The 24,983-nt window shown below is 45.6% G+C and overlaps 1 protein-coding gene across 2 annotated transcripts in view; it reads left to right on the top strand.

Moving 5' to 3' along the window:
• The window catches only part of lingo1a (leucine rich repeat and Ig domain containing 1a), a 285,088-nt gene that overhangs the window by 181,136 nt on the left and 78,969 nt on the right, over positions 1-24,983 (top strand). Inside the window, exon 1 of one of the 2 annotated variants that reach the window (XM_052062075.1) lies at positions 11,168-11,331. The exons of the other annotated variant lie outside the window; for it this stretch is intronic. The gene's annotated coding sequence lies outside the window, so the exon portion shown is untranslated. Of the gene's footprint in view, positions 1-11,167; positions 11,332-24,983 lie in introns of those variants that run through there. 2 annotated transcript variants of the gene reach the window in all.

Raw genomic sequence — 24,983 nt, 5'->3', positions numbered from 1 at the left:
TGCCTAAACAAGTTCTATCTTTTGCCTTCAATAAGAAACCCCCAAAATGCAGTATTTTTTCCTGAAACCATGATTGGTTGGCCTGGCCCATTAAAAACCACATGATTTATTTTGCCACAAAAATATCTTTCCGAAAAACATGACTCTTTTAGCCCTAAGAACACAATGTTTTGCTCCGAAATTGATTTTTGTTACATTTCTGAACAAAGATGCTACATTGTGAGCCAAAATATCCCAAATTTGCATCTAAAACCATACACATCTTTATTTTGCTCTCAATATGAAACTCTACAAAATTATGGATACACATTGAATGCCGCAGTGCACCAAATCAAACGCAAAGCACACGTGGAGTTTCTCCCTGCTTTTACTCCTGGGTCACGTGACATCATATGCAACGGCGGCATGACCTCCGTATTCACGTGGGGCTTTTGAGGGTTTTTTTTTTCTGAAGGCAAAATGTCTATCTAAATAGCATATAAAAAATCTAAATCTAAATAGCATGTAAATATACAGTGTATATATATATCTCATACATATCAATAGTATATTATCCGCAGAAGCTGTCACTTTGGTGAGCGTTCCACCATCTGAGGTCACCAATATGCTGTCTATCACGTTTTAAAAAATCGCCGGGCACACTGCTGCCTCTGCTTCTTGGCATTTGGTCCCGGGTGTCGCGTCGGCCCGGCAGCTCCGTCGTCAGGCCGGCGATGAATAAAGATACCTGTCGCATTGGTGCGCGCTCGTTTCCCTGCTAACCTCAATAGGAGGCGAAGGCTTGTCCAGTCAGGCCATTTGTCGCACTGCTGCTGTTGGTGCATGCTATTTAGAGCCCCCAACACTCCCCTGTAGTGCAGGCACGATGTCTCCTGACTCTTAGCTACCATTTCACTCACTAAGCGGGTGGACTGCTCTCGGTGTCTTGAACCGCTAAAAAAAAAAAAAAAACGCAATTTGTATATATTTTTTGAGTCAAATAAAATATCTGTGATTGTAATTCTATTTTCTTCTTGACTTTAAAATTAAGAAAATGTCAAAAATCCAATATTTTTCAGTCAATACCGCTCAGCTACAAATCGCGTGATTTGCCCCGATTCCTGATCCCATGATCGAATTGGGACATCTCTAATCATTCATATATGTATGAATGATGTATGTATTTTTTCCTAGCCTCCTACCGTATTTTCATCCGAAGAACTAACCATGGAATTAGTTGGCTGGTCTCTCGATGCAATCGACAAAATTTTTTCGACGGAAAGAGCAGGCAGTGGGGAGCTTCGTATTTCTCATCTCGTTATTTGAGCTGATTATAATTCAGGGACTATAATAAATGTCAGCAAAAGGCCAGCCATTGTGATGCAAATGCTAAGCATAGAATGTGTTCTTTCATTTCGAGTCCCCCCACCCCCCCCTACCACCTCTGCCGCACTTGAACCCCAAACACAACGCAAAACAAAAGTAATGGTCAGAAAATGTCCATTAAAGTAACTTTGAAACTCTCTTGCTACATTGGGACAAGTCCATGTATGCAAATGCAAGGTATAAAAATGATTTGTTTTTTTTTTTAAAGCTTTTCACAGGCCTGTTATGTCCCCCTAAAATGTGCTGATATTTCAATGTTAGTAATATGCCCCAAAAAATATGTTGTATAACTTATGTTTTTTTTAAATGTAATTGTAGGGGGAGGCACTCGCTAATTATATTAGCCAGGGCCGCGCCTCCGCGACAGGAGGCGGCCATGTTTCGTCGCCATCTTTCTTCTACCGATCCCCAAAGGAGACAAACGGCGAATGTCGTTCCTCAGCATGACTGAGTACAGCGTGTGTAGCAAACGCCATGTGCTCCCCCCCCCCCCCCGTCATTTCAGATGTGATCAGAGCACACGTGAACAGAGAAAGAAAGGCAAAGAGAATATGTAGAGGCAATATGCAAATGAAAGGCAAACAGTCATGTCCCATGTAAAATGGGAACAAAGAAGTCAAAATCCAGCGTGATCCAGTAAACGTGTGTGTGGGGGGGCGGCGGGGGGTGGAATAGCTACCCCTCCCCACCCTCCGTCCTCAGCTTAACCTTTCTAACTGGCGCCTGCAAATTAGATATTCGAGATAACATTTGGTTTAAGGTTTTTTTTTCCAAGAAAGTTGTCCTCCCCCTGCCTTTTTGTGTGTGTGTGTGTGTTTGTTTGTGTGTGTGTGTGTGTGTGTGTGTGAAAACTCTTACCTGGCTGACAGTTTCGGCTGTTGCTTTAGCCTTCATTGGAGCTGTCACTACTTTCGAGTGACGTGTCTTAAAAACAGCTGACCGGGTCAGGAAACCTTTAAAATAAAGCTGCGCTCACCCCATTAAAAAAAAAAAAAAAACATTGTCTGAAAAAAAAAGACACCTTCAACTTAGGGCGCTTGCGTCAAAATGCAAATGAGGAATTTTTAACATTTAAAAAAAAAAAATCTGCTGGGTAACCATTTTCCGGCTTCTTTGTTTTACATTTTCCTTCTCTTTCGAGACACGATTTCGAGACTATTTCCTCTGGCTCTAAAATGTCCTTTGTCCATCCACGTCACGTGTTTCCCCTCTCAATCCGAACGTAGCCTGCTAATTAACCAAAGAAAAAAAAAAACAACTCTTAAACACTTGTTCAATTTGTTTGTTGGACTTCCTGTCATGCTACAGCCTTGTCGCATACGGTACACTGCTCATGATGGACGCTTCTGCTGTGTATACACTAAACTCAAACAAATAGAGTCTTTAAATGGCCCCCGCCTCTCAAATACAACTCTCGAGAGCTTTCCTCGAGCAACCTTCCTGTTTGTGTGTGTTCATAAAATAAAAGACTCTCAACCTCAACGAGGACAAAGCGCTGTAGAAAACGGACGGCTGGATTAATGAAACATTAAATCCACCCCACGCTCGAAACGCTCGCCGCTCATTCTTTGCTGTTTTACAAGCGCATCTGTTCTCTGAGGTTTAAAAATATATATATCTATTTTTAAAGTGGGTATGACAAATGAACGGCAAGTTGTTTTTCCCCGAGCGGATTTGCATTAAAACTCAACTACATTATTGTTTTGACAAAGGTAATCCTCGACTGTGTGGATTAAAGTGAACCCAACTGCAACTAGTGTAATGACTTCTAAAACCAGTCAGTACATTTAGAAAGCTCAAAAAGAGAGTTTTTTTTTTTTTTTTTTTGCAAATCATGTGCTCCTCCCAAAATCAGTGTCATTTTTTTTAAACTCAAGCATGTGACTGGTAACAAATTTGCCCTTTTTCGGCATTTATGCTACCCGCCGGCATTCCTGAAACAAATCCGAACAAATTTCACGGGCAACCATTGCAATTCTTGGCCAATTAAGATCAATCAATCAAACCCGTTTTATGATGGTGACAGTTTGCCTTTGGCGCGTACGGTACATCAAAACGAAACCCATCCCTCGCATATTTATGGCGTGCCACGAACAAATTCATCTCTTGATGTGTTTGTGGAACCTAAAATGCCACAAGGGGGGGTGCCTTCGCCTCCCCGGCAGTTGGGAAAGTCGTAATTAGTGTCATGGAAATGATGAATCATGTTGAAGTGATTCATCTCGACTGAGACGAGCGTCTGCGCATGTCAGGGAAGAGCTCCCTTGAGCCTGGGTTGCCACTGGTAGTTGCGCGACGCTCTTCTGCATCCATGCATGAACAACCATGCACATTTCCAATGCAGTTTTATTTTCTCCTCAAATAATCTGTAAACCATTGTTCGAGAATAATGTTGCAAAATGAGTTTAAAGTCTTCCGGGATAAGAGTTTGTGGTATAGTTTGCCTCGAGTCTATAAATAGAGGCAATTCACAAATGACTTTTAAGTGGGGCATGTCAATTTCTTGTTGTTTGTTTGCCGTCTTCACAATCTCCTCGTCCAATAAAGTTGGAGCTTGGAGCACAATCTAACGCACTTTAAAACTGTTGATGCACAGAGAGAGAGAGAGAGAAAAAAAGAATGTTTCACATCCTCTGTGGAAGTGATAAAGTGCACAAATGGTTGCTTGAACAACAACTTTGTTTCAAGTTATCCGAGCTCATGGCTTTACGCTTTGTCATTGAAAGTCAGCGCTGTGCCCTAAAAGTGCTCTAATAGGCCCCGTAATGCTTACTTTGACTGATGGCATAATGAGGACTTAATAAATATGTATGGGTCACAGATTGTGGATTATTAAAACTGCACGCAAGAGGTCAAACTCAGGGGAAGCTAGTCGATGGAGGCGGCTTGCCGCACTTGACTCCGTGATCAGCGGCTACGTTTTGTGCCGTCGCTATTTATGATATTTGCTCGACAACGATGAGTCTAAATGAGCTGCAAATGGAATCTCCTGTTTTTTTTTTTTTTTTAACCAGCTCTGGACCACAGCTTTCATATTGAAGCTAATCCAGGAAAGGTTGCCTTGTCAGCTCAGTTTTTTTTTTTTTTACTTTGTGTGCTGCTGAGCGCTAAGCTGCATGCAGCCACGCCACATCTTGCTGCTGTCTAAGCAATGTGACACAGCAGCTTCGCCTTGTAAACAACGGACGACTGCCAAGTTTTCTGGCTGGTCTTTAAACACATTTAGACAAGAGGACGTCACGACACGAAGGAACTGGCATCAGATTATTTAGCTGCATCGGGAGTGGCAAAGCGTTCGCAAAGTCAATTCCGGGCCAGAACTTCGTTTGTCTCAGTTGTCAGGTTCCATGATGCCTTTCTGATCTGCGACTCACAAATATTTGCTTCATGATTCTCGTTAAAAGTTTGACCTGAGCGGTAATTCCTCTCCGGGGTATTGGGTGTGATACTGAAAGATTTGGTATCGATCTGAGACCAAGTATATCACTGATAGCCATTTTTTTTGTTTTTTATTGAGTAGATGCATCGTGAAATCGTTAATTGTGTTATGCAGTATACACAGGAGAGAACCTGAAACTCAAGTATCAATCTCATTACATTAGTATCAATATCAACACTGGTATCATTATCAATATCAATACCGATGCCATTTGATGATCGGCCAAAATACGTATGGACGCGTGGAGCTGCCATCGGGGAGGAAACAACAAAAAACAAAGTCATTGGGAACCAACTGGTAAAGTCATTCGAACGTGCTACAAAGTCGTTTTAGTAAGATATAGGCTCAATGCTAAAATTTTTCCCCCCGTAGGGCCACGGGGGGTTGAGTTGGTCATGCGATGGTGCACGATACTCCTTGGCATTATGGGGAGAAATATATATATATATATATATATATATTTTTTTTTTTTTTTGGTGTGTGTTTTATGCAGTGTGTACGAGTGACATAGCCTAGCCAAAAGTGCTAACTCCACATTAGGAGTTGCAGCCTTCCATCTGTACCCACCTTGTTGTTTTGCTTTTGAATCACCTGGCTGAAAATCAAACATTCTGTGCTCCAAATGACTGAAGTCGTTTGGGCTCGTCATTGTCGAGGCAAACATTGTATTGTGCTTGTGATAGCTTAGTAGCTTGAAAATCCATTGGAGCACGAGGGTCCCTCCCGGTGATTAAATACTTGTTATTTCTGGAGGAAATAAGACAAATGACACTCAACAAAGCTCATTTCCTGAGAACTGACCACGTATACACGACATAAAGGTAAGCAGGCCGGTGCAAGTGATTCGGCGAGCGCACTTATTGATTTTTTGATTGATTTTTCAGGCCAAGGTAGCTGTGATAGGTGCAAATTGCAACAATTACCTTTCGTGATCTTTTATGGAGGATTTTAGCTTTTCAATAGACAAAAAAAGTATCCCCTTTTTTTGTTTTACCCTTCTAACTTTCAAGGAATGTTGTTTTGTGTCAAAACAGGATTGCTACTACCGGTAATTTCGAAGGGACCTCAATTGGGAAATTCGAGTTAGCTCAGCCCGTATCAGGGGGTTCGGTACCCCATACCCACGAAGCACCGCCCACAGAACTCCCCGAGGGACACGGTCAAACGCGTTCTCCAGGTCCACAAAACACATGTAGACTGGTTGGGCGAATTGGGACGGGCTGTTCGGTCACTATAACACCGATGTCAGAGTTTGGTTCGCATTGCCGGCAGTAAGTCGGAATCGTTTCCAGTGGGGGTAGGACTCCGCCAAGGCTGCCCTTTGTCGCCGATTCTGTTCATAACCTTTATGGACAGAATTTCTAGGCGCAGCCGAAGCGTTGAGGGGGTCAGTTTTGGGGGCCTCAGTATTGCATCCCTGCTTTTTGCAGATGATGTGGTGCTGTTGGCTCCTTCAAACGGGGCTCTCCAACTCTCACTGGAGCGTTTCGCAGTCGAGTGTGAAGCGGTTGGGATGAAAATCAGCACCTCCAAATCTGAAACCATGGTCCTCAGTCGGAAAAGGGTTGTGTGCCCCCTCCGGGTCGGGGAGGAGATCTTACCCCAAGTGGAGGAGTTCAAGTATCTTGGGGTCTTGTTCACGAGTGGGGGTAGGAGGGATCGGGAGATCGACAGGCGGATCGGTGCAGCGTCTGCTGTGATGCGGACGTTGTATCGGTCTGTCGTGGTGAAGAAGGAGCTGAGCCAAAGGGCGAAGCTCTCAATTTACCGGTCGAGCTATGTCCCAACCCTCACCTATGGTCACGAGCTATGGGTCGTGACCGAAAGAACGAGATCCCGGATACAAGCGGCCGAAATGAGTTTTCTCCGCAGGGTGTCCGGGCTCTCGCTTAGAGATAAGGTGAGAAGCTCGGTCATCGGGGAGGCGCTCAGAGTCGAGCCGCTTCTCCTCCACATCGAGAGGAGCCAGATGAGGTGGCTTGGGCATCTGATTCGGATGCCTCCTGAGCGCCTCCCCGGTGAGGTGTTCCGGTCATGTCCCACCGGGAGGAGACCCCGAGGAAGACCCAGGACACGCTTGAAAGACTATGTCACCCAGCTGTCCTGGGAACGTCTCAGGATCCCCCGGGGAGAGCTGGAAGAAATAGCTAGGGAGAGGGAAGTCTGGGCTTCCCTGCTAAAGCTGTTGCCCCCGCGACCTGGCCCCGGATAAGCGGTAGATGATGGATGGATGGATGGATGGATGAGTTAGATCAGATCATGGCATAAGTAATTAAAGTAATGTACATCTTCCCTCTTATCAAACTGGTTGCATAAGCCAACTTCAAACGTTTTAGGATACTGTGTCTGAAATATTTTCTGGCAAAAAAATGTCTGATTAAAGTGTTTTCAGTCAGTCAAATGTGAACCGCACAAAACCTCTGAGACGTTCGACGTGCAGGGAAACCTTTTCTCTCATGCATCAACGTGAACGGACGCATCTTTTTGCAATATGGCTGCCAACGCGGCTGTGTTTTTTTCCTTTGTAATTTATTTAGTTTTAAATGAATACAGTATTTTGGAAAAACCCCTCGAAGCATTAAAGCCGCAAAACCCGAGCATTTGGATGTGCTGGCACACGCGTGGGTTGGGTTCCCTCTCCGTGCTGGTGCCAACGTGCGCGTGAAAGGTTGCTCGTCGCTCTACGCGGCCTGTGATTTACGTGCCAATGCCGTAAGTCGCCCACCCCTCCTATGGAGTCCTGCCCGTGTAAATCAGAACATCCTGCCCCCAGATGTCACCCATACGCTCCACCTCTGCCGCAAAGTGTCGGCTGAATCCCGGCGTGAATCATCAAGTGTGGGATTATACGTGATGAGTCATGTCAGCCGAGGGATGCCCCGCTGTGCCTTTCAAAGCGGGCGTTGGCAGCAGTACTTTGCATGGGTGGCACGGGATGGATTCAGGAGGATTCTGGTGAGAGCAAAGTCCCGCGGCTAAACATATCACGTTTGCCTCGGGAAGTCAACGATGACAAGACCGTTTTGTCTGTTTATACCTGAACGGGAACAAAGTTAATTTTGACGGCATTCATTCGGATGAAGGAATCAGGAGACTCAAAGCATCCTCGGAGTTTGAATTGAGCTTCGTAGGCGTGTCTCTTTGTGGAATTCATTTTCGGGGGTTCTTGGAAACCAAAACCGAAGTTGTTTTGCATAATGCACATACTCACACTTTATACAGGTGCTGGTACCTGCTAGAGGCGTCCACTTACACGCCCACCCTTCACTCATTGGCGGACCCCCCTGCATGCCTGTCCTCACTCACGTCCACCTCTCTCCATATATTTAAATATATACACGGACGCCCTTCACTGATTGGTCGACCTCTTCGCCGCATGCCGGTCGTCACTCACTTCCGCCTTTTCTCTATATAAACAGCGTGTCGGGTCTCAGCCAGGTTTTGGAACTCAGCTCATACAAAAGTTAGTTAGTTAGTTAGTTAGTTCCGCCCGTTCCTATTTGGAACATTGGGCGACGAGTTTCCTCCATTTGGTCCGGTCACTGGCGACCCTTCTTGCTCCATGCTAGCTGACACCCATCTCACTGAGGTCTTCTTTGGCAGTCTGTCTCCACGTCTTCTTTGGCCTACCTCTCTTCCTCTTTCCACCCTCTGGCATCCAGTCCATGGCCACACTTGCCGGTCTCTCTCTTGGCAGTCGGAGTACGTGGCCGATCATTTTCCTTCTCCTTTCAGAGACAATGTCTGACAGTTCAGCCACTCCTGCCTTCTTCATCACCTCCTCGTTGGTGACGTGGTCTCTCCATGAGATCCTCAGGATGGATCTCAGGCAACGCCGATGGAAGACATCTAACTTGTTGGTTATGTTGGCTGTCTTCATCCATGTCTCACAGGCGTAAATCGCTGTTGGGATAACCACTGACATATAGAGGCGTAGCTTGGTGGTCGTAGTGACGGCTTTCGATGACCAGATGTTGCGGAGGCGTTGGAACATACGAAAGACGCTCCGCATTATAAGGCGTCCTGTCCATTTTGGAGAAAATTTTAGACTTTTAATGATGCCTTATAGTCTTGAAAATACGGTACTGAACTAAACTTACTAAAAGAATGTACAGCACACGGACGTGAGTTGGGGAGAAACGTTATGGCAGAAATGCTCTAAAAGATCTTTGTGATCAATACGGCAAACAAAACGTTTGACCTGGATTTAAAAGCATTGACACATGATCACTGTTGGCATCTTATTCCATATTCGTACAGCATAGCAGCTAAATGCTGCTGCGCCATGTTTACGGTGAACTCTGGAGTCCGCCAGTTGACCCGAGTTTGCCCCATCTTGACACCCAACTATTGTTTTGCTCATTCATCGATCGGACAAAAACAATACGGAGCAGCGTTTGAAATGCAAATATTTGTCGTTCAATGGCTCCATCCTCCAAACTGACGGCCTAGAAAATGGAGGACGTTCATGCGTGTCAAGTATTAATTATGTTAACTAACCGTGGTGGACCACCGCATTGGGGAACCTTTTCGATCGAACTTATCGTCAATGTTGCTGACAAAAATTGTGATGCCCATTGAAGGACAAGTAACTTGAAATTGTGACATTGATGAGAAGGCCGCCAAGCTGAAGAATCACCAGTGCGTGTGAAGAAAATGTATTGATTATTTTGTGCACCGACTGATGTGCATGGAATATTATTAACTCTCACTAAAAGATAATAACAGTTGCGCCCGCTCTAACTCGATTATTTCTGCCTGTTAGAGCTACTGGTTGCCCCACAGAAATCAACTCACTCAAAATTTGGATATTATGTTGCGCCTGCATTTCATCCCAAATCACAATCAAAAACAACGATGCCTATTCAAGTTGTAGTACAGGCCAGTGCAAGTGCAACGAAACCATGTCTGCCATCTAGTGGCGAATGGTGACATCACAACTTAAAACTATAGTTCTAACTCTTCTAGAACATGTTGGTCATAAAAAGTATGCTATTTTTAACCGCAGCTCAACTGATAACCGAGTAACCCATTTCGTTTGGTAGCTTTACTTCATCGGTATGGTTTGTGTTTACTTCGTCAACCCAAAGCACACTGGGTAAAAAAACATTGGCCGGGTCCTAGCACTGCGCAAGCTATTTCACCCAATGTGTCGTTAGTTTTGACCAAGCAGTTTTATAGTGTAAAGGGGCAATCTGGGAACCGCAAACTGTCATTGTCAGCTTTGCGGAAGGCATTTTCTCACATGCGTGTGTTGAAATGTTTCTCAACACCGCTCAAAGATAGCATCGCACGCTCCCGTTCAGCGTCAAAAAAGAGCACGGCGTGAATCCCGAACAGCAGAAAGTCCCATCAATTCGCCAAGCTCGCTGCGATCATGTTTACGACAATCAAATCCTTCATTCATTCATTCATCTTCCTAACCGCTTGATCCTCACTAGGGTCGCGGGGGGTGCTGGAGCCTATCCCAGCTGTCTCCGGGCAGTAGGCGGGGGACACCCTGAATCGGTTGCCAGCCAATCGCAGGGCACACAGAGACGAACAACCATTCGCAATCACACTCACACCTAGGGACAATTTAGAGTGCATGGCAGTGTCAGCCTGCCATGCATATTTTTGGAATGTGGGAGGAAACCGGAGCACCCGTAGAAAACCCACGCAGGCCCGGGGAGAACATGCAAACTCCACACAGGGAGGCCGGAGCTGGAATCGAACCCGGTACCTCTGCACTGTGAAGCCCACGTGCTAACCACTGGGCTACCGGGCCGCCCGACAATCAAATCGTCACCACATATATTTTTGGAATCAACTTAATGGATGTAATATACGCTCGGCCTTCCGTGTCCTCTATCATCTTTTTTTCCTTCTTCAACCGACACGATACTTTCACGCTTTGGTCAAATGACAGATGGCTTTGTTTACTCTGAGAACGCTAATATTCTATTTTTTGGTCGTTTGTTTGTTTTGGGAAACGGGCCCGGCAACCTGCTCCTATTGCCGTGGCGTCCTCCATCTTGAGTGTTAAACAGAAACAAACAAAGCATGGCAGCTCCCTCCGGCTTCTCCTGTTTACGTCGATCAGACCGCAGTGTAGACGGCGGCAGAAATGAGGAGGGGCGCCACCCCATCTCCCGATCTCATCACACACTGCGGCTCCCAACCAACCAAACTACCTCGCCGCGCCCCCTCCCCCATCCCTCCCCCTCCCTTCCTGTGTGCGTGCGCACGTGCGCGAGCGAGCGATGCCCGTCGCGGTGAAAAACGCATGTGCCGCGTGCGCGAGTGCCCATGTGGCTCGGCAGCTGACGCGACTTGGATACCGCATCCTCCTTCAGATACACACACACACACACACACGAAGAACCCCCCCCCCCACCCCCACCCCCACCCCTGCTTGTCTCTTCCTTTTCTGTGCATCCCAAAACGGAGTCGTCGACCTCCTCTGCTTGAGCACCGTGGAATTTAACCAGCAAGCCCGGCACGGCATGACGCGAAGTGTTTCCTGGATAGTCTTCACTGACGCGCCGGTAAGGGTGACATTCCCGCCTCACTGATTTACTTGTCAGAGCCCAGTGACAGACGTGAGCGGACATTCCGAATGAAGGCGCGCTGTAACCAGGATCGGGATGGTCATGTGTGTTTTCGGATCCCCACGGCTGTAGGGAAATGTCCCGTTTTGGATATTTTATCACCCGGAGACAACTTTGCAGAGCGTAGCTGATTGGTCATGACTTCTGCGGGGACTTTTAGTATGTGTTGGGAAGTGTGCATCCATAATGCAAAGTGTTTTAACGGGGGAGCCATCACACCTGGTTATATGTATCAACAATGTATTTGATTATTATTATTATTATTTTTAACTATCACGCTGATGACAACGCTTTCTTTGATGCTCCCCTCCCCTTCCTCTTCCCTTGTTATCCTTCATTTTGTCAGCTTCACTCAGAGTGGATGCTTCTATTTCTGTATGTAGGATGAGCATCTTTTTTTTTCGATATATATTTGTTTTTTTTAAATCTCTGCGATCTCATTATCGATTCTCCGCTCGTCTTCTGATCTCCGTGGAATCCGCAGGGAGGGAAGGGACGGGAGGAAAGTGTCAGGATCTGGCCGTCACTTAATGCAAGCAGAAACGGGGAAGGAAAAAGATTGGGAGGGCAAAGTAGTGAGAGGGCGATGGCAGATTGACGGGGGAGGTCCGCAGAAAAGAGGGCGAGGATCTGGGTGAGGAGAGGGGGGGAGGACAGTGGGCACTCGCACGGCCGGGAAAGTGCTTTTAAGGCTCGGGAGTCGACTTACTCCCATCCGAAAGGGGCAACGTGATATTCCGGCCTTGATCCAACCACATGGATGCACTCAGACGGCGAGAAGCATCAATATTTATCACATTGCCCCATTTCCAGAGGAGTAAACATGATAGCTCCGCAGGATGGGAGAAATAATAATTGATGAAATCAAATCAGCCCCACCTTCGACGCGACCTTTTTTTTTTTTCCACTGTTGCATTCACGATTGCTTTCCTGTGATTTTTTTTTTTAAATGCGCCGCCAAATTGCATCGAAACGGTTATTTTTAAATGGAGGTGGGATAAAATACGGAGATTCAAACATGCATCCAAGGTCTGTCGAATTTTTGGTGGCACAGTGGAGGTGAACGGAGCCGACGTGTTTCCTGAACGAAGCGGGGCTCTCATCATTCACTCGACATGCCTGACGTACATTCAAAAAGAACTGCAAGATCCCCACTTGTGGATGGAAAGTTGGTTCCTTCGAAGTGGACACTTGATTAAAGATGATCACTTGTTCAATGAATTGATACGATAATTCAGAGGATCACCGCACGCTGTTGTCATGATTTTGAATTAAAAAACGATGACGTCCATCCCTACACGTCCACGGACTTCAGAATCTGTCTTCCTGCGCCTCGCTCAAATCTGCCAAAAGCTCCACTGCGCCACAATTTAGACCTGCCTTTCTCTGGTCTAATGTCTAGTCTGGTCTCAGTCACCAAAATCGTTAGGTGCGCTGGGGGCGCATAATTGGTAACATCCTGTCTGCTGCACGGTCTGCCGAATTCCCAAACACGTTAAACTAGACTTGCCCTAGCACAAAAATTACCGGTAAGATGCCGGTTTTTACTAAAATAAAGCTCACGATGTGTTATGGATTTGCTGAAATAAGCCCCCGGTTGAGTCACCCCGCCTGCATCTGTTACCATGACGATGACTTGGGGCACAGCTTGGGTTTGGTTTTAAAAATATATCCTGCCATGGGAAAATGTAGTTCTCATGGCAGAGTTGAGATGAGAACCTTTCGGGTGGTGTTTTCTCTCATGATACTGTAATTTCATATGCAATTCAATATCTATATTTAGAGTCCCATGTCCAAGTACTTGATGATGTTTTCAAACAAGAGGAATTTTGATATTCTCATCGCTGCATATCTGTAAGCAACCTTTGAAGACATTGGACAGTCATTACAACTGTTTGACACAAGTGGTGCCTTGAGATAAGAGTGACTGGACTCCAGAAGGTTTCAAAATACAAGCCGTGGCAGGTGTCTGCGTGACTGTTTTTGTGCCCCTGGTGGCCAAGTTGGGCACAACAGAAGAAGTCTCAATGCGATGCCCAAACTGTTGCATGCCTTTTATGACTGTTAAGTTGAATCAAGTAAAGAATATACAGGACTTATTCCGCACTCATTGCAAATGCAAACATTGATCAATTATGTATGATTCGAATATAGAAGCAGGTCGGTATTGCACACCGAGAGCCCTGTTTGCCCTCCGAGTGGATTCGACTTCTAGATTTGGATGACGTGGCGAAGTGCAACCGTCAAATGAATCATTTTCATGCCATTTTACTGCAGAGCCAGCGAGTGATCTGGTCCAAGGGTGACTCGCAGAGTGGCACCCACGATATGGACACCCCACCCACCACTCCACCCCCCCCCCCCCACTCTGACTTTCCCTGCAATTACGCTGATGCTGCCCGCTGCCAAAATGAGGAGCTAACAACTCATTTTACGCGCAATTTTTCTCCAGGCCGCCACCGCAAATAATGGTCGTGAGCAATGTGGCTTCATGATTGAGCATGACGCATGAAATGAACTTGGCAAAGCGAATCACATTTAATGATGTCCGAATGGGCTCTTGGCGCTCTGATGCTCGATGCCACTTTAATCATTTTAAACACTGCTGTACATGTATCGATATACCTAACGTAATAAACCGTTGAATAAGAAAATATAAAAAAATTACATTTGAATCTCATTTATAAAGAAAGAGATATCCAGCCATCCTTCTCTATATGATTACATTGCAGTTCATTACATCTGCAAGTGAGAGGGGCTGAGAACAAAGCCCAGGGGAACACTTTTCCGTATTAGAGCATGCTTCATACTTTCCATAAAATAGTTGAGATCATAACCATCAAGAGGCCTATTTTTATTATTGTAAACACTTTTAACACCAAATGACTCATGTTCAATTCAAGTTTTCCATTTTAAAGTGTATAATGAATATTACGAGTGCCAATGATATGATATGAATATGCCCCCGTCTTGAACACAGATAAGGGATGAAGTGTAGTGCAATCATTTGCATGTGCTAATCAGACGCAAGGCACGTCCTCATTAAAAAAAAAAAAAACTAGTTTTTTTGTTTCCCAGCTCTCATTACTTTCTGCTCTGATTGCACATCAACAACAATGTGTCTCGGGCCGCATTCGGCAGACCTCGTTAGCATTTGCTTATCATGCGCTCGTTGCTCTTATTTTGAGAGAACACACAGTCGATCATATTTGTATTTTAATGGCACAACTTTGAGTCACAATGAATAAATCTGACATTCACTTACCTTTTTTTAAAAAAATGTTTTAATATTTGGGATATGACGTAATACGGGGCAAGCTGTTTATTTTCAGTTAATTCTTATCGTTGATGATCATCGTTTTTGATTATTATTGTCATTCTAAATATAAATATACGTCAATATACTATATATTTTTTTTTACATTAAACAGACAACACTAGATACATGCCGGCTTGTTGGACAATAAAAATGTATTCATTTTGCTATATGAACATAATTGAAGTTAAAATGTGGCACCAGCGGCAATCATTTCATATAACTTATATTCTCAAACACTGGAAAATAATTCTATGTATAGGAGGTGGGGGGGGGGGGAGAAAAAATCAACATTAACAATGCATAATTTAGCAATTTACCCGCCGTTAAAAATTCATAAATGTGTAATAGATGCTAGCCCTTGGTCTGATTGCATGATACGATCACGTAAATTTTACATGGTGTTCATTTTCCTTGCACACACAGCACCAAAGTTGACCTAGGTCAAGAATATCCTCCCAGGAATTGTCTCTGTCCAATTATGAAGGGCAGTGATATTTGCAAACTATATTCATGCCCTGTCTGACTTGAACAAATGGATGCTAAATCTTTAATCAATATTTCAGAGAAATATATATCAACAAGGGCGGCCCGGTAGTCCAGTGGTTAGCACGTCGGCTTCACAGTGCAGAGGTACCGGGTTCGATTCCAGCTCTGGCCTCCCTGTGTGGAGTTTGCATGTTCTCCCCGGGTCCTGCGTGGGTTTTCTCCGGGTGCTCCGGTTTCCTCCCACATTCCCAAAACATGCGTGGCAGGCTGATTGAACACTCTAAATTGTCCCTAGGTGTGAGTGTGAGTGCGAATGGTTGTTCGTCTCTGTTTGCCCTGCGATTGGCTGGCGACCGATTCAGGGTGTCCCCCGCCTACTGCCCGAAGACAGCTGGGATAGGCTCCAGCACCCCCCGCGACCCTAGTGAGGATCAAGCAGCTCGGAAGATGAATGAATGAATGAATATATCAACAACAATGTGTCTCGGGCGAAAAGTTTTCGGTCCGCCGAGTGGAACTGGTTTGCGGCACAAACGTGTTTGGATTTCAAACGGTTGTTGTCGATTTCAAACGGTTGATTTGGCGTGTGCCACCTCAGCCAGTATTCAAGTCAAGTCAAATCAAGTCAAGTCAACAGTATTTATAGAACACTTTCAATAACCAGAGTTTCATGTTTTAAAAATAAACACAAGCCGCAGCGGCGTTTCATCGCCCTGATGAATGTTGCTGCCGCGCGGCCTTGCTAGCTCGCTGGCTTGACATCACTATTAAATCTTTGACATCGGCCCACCAACAGTCTTCCTGCTCCTCCTCCTCCTTCTCTTCCTCCTCCTCGCAGTTGGAGATCAATCAAAACTAATACATATTTAGTTGAGACCTTTCTCTCAGTCCCACTCCTCCCCCTTGTGTGTTTGACACACTCCAAAATCCTGGAACGCTCGCCGCTGACAAAGTCTTCCGGGAAATCTTCGAAAGGCTGCATCACTCCTCCACAGCATGCATGGAAAGATGCCGGAAAATGTTCCATGCGTACGTTGCACAATTGATGCTGGCGAACATCTAACTCTATTAATGGCATTGCGACACTCACTGAAAACTTGACAAACAAAATAAATGGGAATCCAACCTCTTAATTTCATGGAGAACGCATCTCAAAAGAGCGTGGCGCCAACTAAAGCAGGAGTGCTTTTCTCAAAAAAAAATATTTTATTTTCAAATTGTAGCATTCATGTTGCAGAATATATCCCAATTTAGCAAAGCATTTGCTGAACACCATGATGAAAAGTCTTTAAAAAAAACGTGTTTACTAAACAGAAAACTGTTACCTTGCTAGCAGGTAGATTGATGTCCACACGAACACTTTATGCAAATCCTTTAAGAGATTCCAAAACAGAACACATTGCTATTCCGCACGCCCGTTGGCCCTTGCGCTCTAAACCCAAGGTCCGCATTTCATTTGCAAACAAAATGAGATGAACTTTGCGTCAGATTGGATCACTTTCCGCCTGTAAAGGAAATGTCTGCGCTCTGCTCTGAGTCTGACATATGATAGATGCGCACACGTGGACCTTTACAATCTGTGAGCCGCATGAAATGCAGGAGTGCCACAGCCATATTGAATGTGGCAAAGCGAAGCTATTTGCGTCGTTCACTTGCTCCTTGACCGATATATGATGAAAACAAAAGCCATCGGATTCATACCGAAACCTTGTTTTTGATTGCATTGTGTCATTCTGTTTTGACAAATATTGTTTGCTGAGTTTATGGCGATCGCGGTGGCCACATTCAAGATGGCGGATGCGCTGACCAATCGCTCCGACCGGGCCGTCTGGTTCAGTGGGTGTCTGCCGCAAAATGGAAAAAAAAGTAATAGTTGTTCTTCATTTCCGATGGCGAAAGGGTTTCGGGCCCCTTGATTGAAACAGTTTCGATTGGCTCTTCAGCCCGTAAAGCAGGGGTGTCCAAACTTTTTGCCAAGGGGGCCAGATTTTATGTGGTAAAATGTCGGGGGGCCGACCTTGGCTGACATTCTTTACATTGAACAACAATATTGTTCAACAAATTTTAGTAAGCCAGTCTGTTTCACATTTCCATTTTTATTTTAATTTCAACAATCTTAAGAATTTCTTTTGGTTCATTTGAAACAGGAATTTGAAATATGACATATCAGTCAATATAAACACGGAGTGATGTCTTGTTAACTCGTGAGTGATGCCCTCTAGTGTCTAAATGCTATTACTCATTTAGTGAATGCTATTACTCATTTAGCCACTAGAGGGAAGCAGTACTCTATGAAACATCACTCACCAGTCTACGAGACCTCAGTCAATGCAACACGTGTTCCATTGCGCCTGACCTGCGGGCCAGACGGCACTGATTTTATGACGGGGGCCGAGGGCCGGATGAAATTCGACCGCGGGCCGGATTTGGCCCGCGGGCCGGACTTTGGAGATGCCTGCCGTAAAGTAATATGTCCCTCCTCACTTACCGTAATGTGACACGCCAGTGACACATGTCTAAATGCACGATGCAGGAAATAAATGTTGCTGAAAGTCGGTTAAATGCGATCGCTAGTCACTAAAATTTATTTTTGACGTCTGGACTTTGCTCACACGCTTCTGAAGATATCGGAATGATCGCCTAAGTAATATCGATCTTATGGCGATAGCGTTTCTCTATTCATTGAGGCACTCGCTACCAAGCGTCAACCCTAAAATAGAAAAAATATCGGGGCGATGTTTTTCCGGGTTGATGAGGGCGGACACCTTTTGACGCATCCCGCTTTGACAAAAGCGCTGCTCGGCAACTGTGTGATGTCATCCTTTCAATCGGCAATGCACTATTTCCTCCGTATTACTGACTGGATGTTTCTGCGCTACTGCTGTCTAATTAAGCGCGACATTAAGCAGAGTTGCCGCTTATTCAAAGGCGAATGACAAATCAAGGCATCGCCGCGTCGCTCGTTCGCCGCTCGCTGACATTTCGGAAACGATCCACTCCGAAATGCGGCTCAGCGGGCTGTCGGGTAACTTTAGCTCATTGTCACTTCCGCTATTGAGTTGCCCTTCAAAACATCCTGCGGATGTCGACTGACCTTCAAAAGTGGAAAGGTTTTAGAGGGCTCGGAAGTAGTCATGTCATCTCGCGTCGAATCGCGTCGGCTGTTTTTAGACGACAACTTGAGAAGAACAAAAGAAAAGACTCGTCTGGGCGTCATTTTGATCCGTAAAACAGATGATGACACCAATTTACCTGCTGTCTCAGTTTTGCCGCAGCCGTTAACACCTGCTTGGGAAGCTTTTGAAAGCTGCTTTGTTTTTTTTATGGATGGTGGCACATCTGCATGATGGGAGGGCGTACCGAGTGTGTGACCAAAACAACGTTAGCCATGCTGGTCACTGTCTCATATTTCGGGCTTTGATGAAGAGTGTTTTAAAAATAGCTTGATGAACTTTAATTTTCAGAATTTACACGCTTGCCTCTTTAATTCTCCACTTGGACTTGACAGTTTGGGGTCAAAAATATTCAGCAGTTCATCCATCCAACGATTTGCGTGTTACTGCTGGAAGGCCAAGCAAGAATCTGAAGAATTGATTTTAAGCCCGAGGAATGACGGGTAAAACGGATAACATTGTCAGCTCTCAAAATATTCATCAATCTTCTTGGCGACAACCTGTTGTTTGCGACCGGAACACGATTAATGAATCAGAGCATATGACTCCAGTACTGGAAGCTTTGCAGTCATTCCCAGTCAGTTGTAGAATTTCAAATGATGCCACTGGTTTATGAATCACCAAAATGGCTTAGGTCTTGAATAAAGCAACATTTGGACAGAAGTATAAAGCCGAGCTCAGCTGATTCGAGAATCCTGAGTTCTAAGCAAACATGGTGAAGCAGTATTTAGCTGTAATGCTGCACGCAAATGTAATAAGGTGCCGAGAGAAATAAAACCATCCCCAAGTATAAATCTTTTTAAATTCTGGTAAAAAAATACCCCCCCCCGCCCCCCCCCCCCCCCATTCCTATATCTATTTTCTAATATTTCTAAAGCAGGGGTATGGGGATACTTTTTCCTGTGAGGGCCAAATAACTTTTCCCTTCACTGACGGGGGCCGGGGTCAGTTTGTAACAAAGTGTGACGATAGCAAAAATGTCCAAACATAAACATTGAGTGTTTTCCAAAAAGGCACAGAAGCAAATGTTCACACTTTCTGTGATCTTGACAGGAAAAAAAAAACCCTCCAGAAAATACATAACAGTATTAATTAAGTAACGCTCTTTATTAACTAAATAACCAATCAAATGTTCTATTCTCGAATCTTTTCGCCATTATTCCGCTTTATTTGACGAGTCTGTCCAGGATTTTTTTTTATTTTTTGAGGGAAAGGTTTCTGTTAGAGTACGGGCTGCAGAAGGGTAGAACAGAATGTTACGTTCAATCCATGTTCAAGTCTCGATCACGTGGTCAGACTGAAGAAAAAAAACGAGAAGGCATCTCTGGTATTGTTCGGGGGTAGCCGGGCAAAATGTGGAGGCAGGTTGTAGTTTGGAGAAGGCATTTCTACAATCACTTTCTTTTTCTAAATCTTATTCTTGCGCTGTATGTTCCTTTAGTCATTTTAGAAAATGTTTTTTTTTTTCTTTCTTGACTTTGCTTTTCAATGGCTGAAATTATTTTGTTTTGTAAATAACTTAAAATAGGCGGCCCGGTGGTCCAGTGGTTAGCATGTGGACCTCACAGTGCAGAGGTACCGGGTTCATTTCCAGCTCCGGCCTCCCTGTGTGGAGTTTGCATGTTCTCCCTGGGCCTGCGTGGGTTTTCTCCGGGTGCTCCGGTTTCCTCCCACATTCCAAAAACATGCGTGGGAAGGCTGATTGAACACTCCAAATTGTCCCGAGGTGTGAGTGTGAGCGCGGATGGTTGTTGGTCTCTGTGTGCCCTGCGATTGGTTGGCAACCGGTTCAAGGGTGTCCCCCGCTTACTGCCCGGAGACGGCTGGGATAGGCTCGGGTACCCCCCGCGACCCTTGTGAGGATAAGCGGATCAGAAAATGAATGAAATGCCTTTACATTTTGGAATTTTAATGATGCGAAGCACATTGAGTTACCTCGTGTATGAAATGCGCTCGGTAAATCAAGCTGCCCTGCCTATTGACATCAAAGGATCCCGGCTTATGTTGCAATTTTGCAAACAGTTTACCGAGTTGTTATTTTTGCGACGTCTAAATCCTTGACTCGAACTCGTCCTTGACTCCTGTTTTGCCATTCCAAGTATTCTCCCAATTTCCCGCCCCATTCAGTAAATCAAGGTTCCCAGGACACTTTCAAGTGCCTTGATACGTTTCGGAGATAAATACGTCATCACCGGAAACAAAGATGCTGAATGACGGAAGGCGGGCAGGCAGGCTTCCATCACAACAAGTCAGTAATCTTATTTTTTATCTCCCACCCACCCACTACTACCCATGGACACATCTGCTCTGCTCTCGGTTGTTCTCATAGTGCTCCTTGCGTTTATTTATTCATGCGCTCAGACCACGCCGGGACTCGCCATGACCGGAGCTAAGTGCCGTGCTTTTCTCCGCGCTAATGTATGCAGATCACTGAGCTTAATCTCCCCCCTCCCGTACCGTCTGACATGTTGATTCAGCATCTCTTGGGGACTCATCGCTCAAGTAGCTCCCCTTGACACCTGCTCGCAGGTGAGATTTCATAGGCCGCATGTTAAGTTCTCATCAGGTTTCTTCGGAAATGAGTCAGAGGAAGAGAGATCTCGTTAGATTGCCTGGCCGCTCTGCCGCTTTGTTTTTCGTGAAATCCATCCCTCGGGCGGGAGCTACTTTGCTGAGGGCGAAGTGGGAGACATCAACGTCAAGGCGCTGCTTCTCCGTTCGGGTCCGACCAGAGAGCCAAAAGGTGCCTGATTGGATGCTTAGTCATCAGACTCGCCATCCAGGAGGTCTCGTTAATTGGTGTCCATTTTGCACCGGATTCCATTTTGGGGGATTTGGGATTCAACTGAAGCTAGGAAGAAAAGTGGGTCAAATTCAACTAAAAAAAAAGAGCACTTGGAGAACATTCTTCTGCTTTCCGTGTCCCTGAAGCGGATCAGAAAATGGATGGCGGGATGTATAAGGGGTAACGGGCAGCTCTCAACCGTTTTTATTTGGCCAGTGAGTCGGGTGGCCCTTCGTCCCCGGAAAATAATCGAAAGGACGACTGAGCAGCTGCGCAGCTCTCACACTCTAGTCGGTCACGCACATGCAGTGTCACTGTGTAAAAAGCTTCCAACATTCGGCAGTTGATCTACAAACCGTTTTGCGCTCATCTTCTCGGCTCTGATGGGATAACTGCTTCATTTTCCTGACAAAAGTTTATTTTGCCTTCCTGATTCGAGTGCCCACATGCACAATAAGAAGAGGGAATCGTCCTTTGCATGAGAAGACAGAGGGGAGCGCTCACAATAGAAGCATTTCGTTGTGCTTTTAAACCCGCCAGTCGAAACTTAAAAAGTATGTTTGCTTTAAATCAAAGTGAAGAACAATATTTAGACATTCAGAAAATGTTTGAGGTGTGGCCCCAAGCAATTTCCTCTGTTTGTAGAGAGGTTTCTTTTTGGTGGCCCGCACCACAACAAAGGGGCTCCAGTGAATTTTCATCGCTCTCAGAAATGCCGATAAACCTTCCTTGGAACGGATTAGGGCATTTACATGGAAAACACGTCTCTACTTACAAAACTTTCTAGTTAAGAAATTTCTTCCAGAACCAATCAATTTCATATTTAGAGGTAACACTGTAACAAAGAATGGACCTTAAAAAATGTGGGTTGGCTGGTTTTCGATCCATCCCCTCCCCCACACCCCCTCCCACCCTCCACATTCAATTGTGTCCCAGAGCATCCCGCTAGCTTGGTTTTAGCAAGCAGTTGGCACAACGCTAATGAGTCAGGCCTCATTCACCCGACCCCTCCTCCGCCGCCCCAAAGTCACCGTGCTAATTACGCACAGGTAGAGGTTGTTATGCAAATTGCGCCGCGCGAGCATCGCTAGGCGGGAAGGTTGGCCGCTGCGCGTCCTTCCCGCGCCGCGCGACCGTAGGTGAAGGATGTTGAATTATGTTGAGCATGATGGCGCACACTCACAGTTGACACCTTCCGCGTCTTATAAAGGTCAGCGTGTGTTTGTGTGCATCCGGCACGCGCTGAGAAGCTGCGATGCTGAAACCTGCGTGTCCTCGCCATACTTTGGGTGGAAGTGTTCCTCCTTTATCGTTTTGCTCATTTTTGTGCATGAAATTAAAAGCGTAGTGGCCGAATGAGGGCGGCCCGGTAGTCCAGTGGTTAGCACGTCGGCTTCACAGTGCAGAGGTACCGGGTTCGATTCCAGCTCCGGCCTCCCTGTGTGGAGTTTGCATGTTCTACCCGGGCCTGCGTGGGTTTTCTCCGGGTGCTCCGGTTTCCTCCCACATTCCAAAAATATGCATGGCAGGCTGATTGAACACTCTAAATTGTCCCTAGGTGTGAGTGTGAGTGCGAATGGTTGTTCGTCTCTGTGTGCCCTGCGATTGGCTGGCAACCGATTCAGGGTGTCCCCCGCCTACTGCCCGGAGACGGCTGGGATAGGCTCCAGCACCCCCCGCGACCCTAGTGAGGATCAAGCGGTTAGGAAGATGAATGAATGAATGAATGGCCGAATGAATTAAACTCGGATCTCAAGGCGCCGCTGTCATGGATGTCAGTACACTGTTCGTAATTCAACGTAGTGAATGTTTTGGTTGCGTCTCGTTTTCTGTTTTTTGACGTTTTTCAGGGCTGCGGCTTGATAGCATCTTACAATGAAAAAGAACAGCAGGCTCATTAACAACTGAAGGGCCCGCTGTACTTTTTTTCCTTTTTCCTTTCTAAATTAAAGACAAAAGCGGGCGAACGGGTGAGCCTGCAAAACAAGAGCGCCCCCTCATTTATTTACGGAGTGGAGCAGCGATGCACGAAAGGAGGCCTCTCCCGCGAAACGTTCACATGCTCATGACAGGGGCACGCGGCGATGAACGTTAATCAGTACGGCAACTTCGCGCGGGGCTGTCACGCTGCATAACTTTCAAATCCGAGCGTCACGTACGTCTCGCGACCGCATGTCTGTCATCAACGAGCGACTTATTTGATGATTTAATTCTACTCATTTGAGGACTATTAGGCCGCGTTATCTATTAGTGTCTGTCGCTGAGATTTTTCAATCACAGGCAGCCGTGGAAAAAACGATTTCAACCACTGCGCCGCAGTGAAATTGTCTAATTTCACCCAATTGTTTGGAAAATGAGCATTTATTCATGACAAAAAAATGTGTCTTTGTTCGACGATGGATGCCAGTGACGTTATCGTGACAGGCGGAACAATGACTCAATTGCAGTACTCGTACCGCACTTTGTGACCAATTGCTTTAAACACTGTCTTGAATTTGGGCGATATAAAACATTGTGGTTCGCATACGCTGCTTCGTAGTGAAAGAATTTTAGGTTCGAACCCTTCGTTGAATATGTTCTTCGGATACTACCTCCAACCTCCCGAAAATACACTTTAGCTTGATCAGAGTCTCTCAATTGTCCTGAGATATGAATTTGTGTGTTTGTCTATAACAGCGGTCCGCAGCCTTTTTTGCCCCACGTACCGGTTTAATGTCAGATTTTCAGGGACAGGCCTTTAAACTGTGGCGGATCAATACGCCAATAACACAATATATGATCTGATCTGCGTGAAAAGTATTTTCTAAACATAATTATAGTCCAGTGGTTAGCACGTCGGCTTCATAGTGCAGAGGTACCGGGTTCGATTCCAGCTCTGGCCTCCCTGTGTGGAGTTTGCATGTTCTCCCCGGGCCTTCGTGGGTTTTCTCCGGGTGCTCCGGTTTCCTCCCACATTCCAAAAATATGCATGGCAGGCTGATTGAACACTCGAAATTGTCCCTAGGTGTGAGTGTGAGGGAGAATGGTTGTTCGTCTCTGTGTGCCCTGCGATTGGCTGGCAACCGATTCTGGGTGTCCCCCGCCTACTGCCCTGAGACAGCTGGGATAGGCTCCAGCACCCCCCGCGACCCTAGTGAGGATCAAGCGGTTAGGAAGATGAATGAATGAATGATGAATTAATTATCAAATCACAACACGTCAAATTATGACACGAGGAAGGTCCTATCTGGCCGCAACACTCTTTGGTCACTGTGGTCATGTTTAAACGTGCCTTCAAAATAAGATACCTCGCAAATACAAAGTGCATGAAAAATACGGCTCCCCATCGCCGCATATTGCGCAGAGTAGGCTTGGTGCGTGGGAATCTCCCGTTGTGATAAATCTATTTTTGAAGTAGGACTCCTGATACTGCCAATTAAACGTTGCCTTGATTTGCGTCAAGAGTGACATACTGCCGTAGAATGTATTAGAGAATCCGGTCATTTTTCAAAATAAAAGATCTTTCAGATTCTGAAATCAATAAAACGGAGGTAATCTACATTATTTATTCTTTCTGTGCGGCCTTGGACCCAATGACCCACGGACCGGTGGCAGTCCGCGGCCCGGGGTTTGGGGACCACTGATCTATATGATTGATCACATTTCTGAGCCAAAGTTATCTGGAATAAACTCCAGATCATCCGTGACCGGAATGATCACTAGAGCAACAACAAAAAAAAAAGGTTGGACGGAAATACTTGTTTGCCGAACACAAATGCATTAATTGCCACAGGGAGAGCATTTTGTGCAACAAATGACGTATTATTTTGCATGTACGCCAATAAGA

This window comes from Hippocampus zosterae, chromosome 3 (genome assembly GCF_025434085.1).
Source record: "Hippocampus zosterae strain Florida chromosome 3, ASM2543408v3, whole genome shotgun sequence".
Taxonomy (NCBI): Eukaryota; Metazoa; Chordata; class Actinopteri; order Syngnathiformes; family Syngnathidae; genus Hippocampus; species Hippocampus zosterae.
This window is presented reverse-complemented; position numbering and strand designations above follow the sequence as displayed.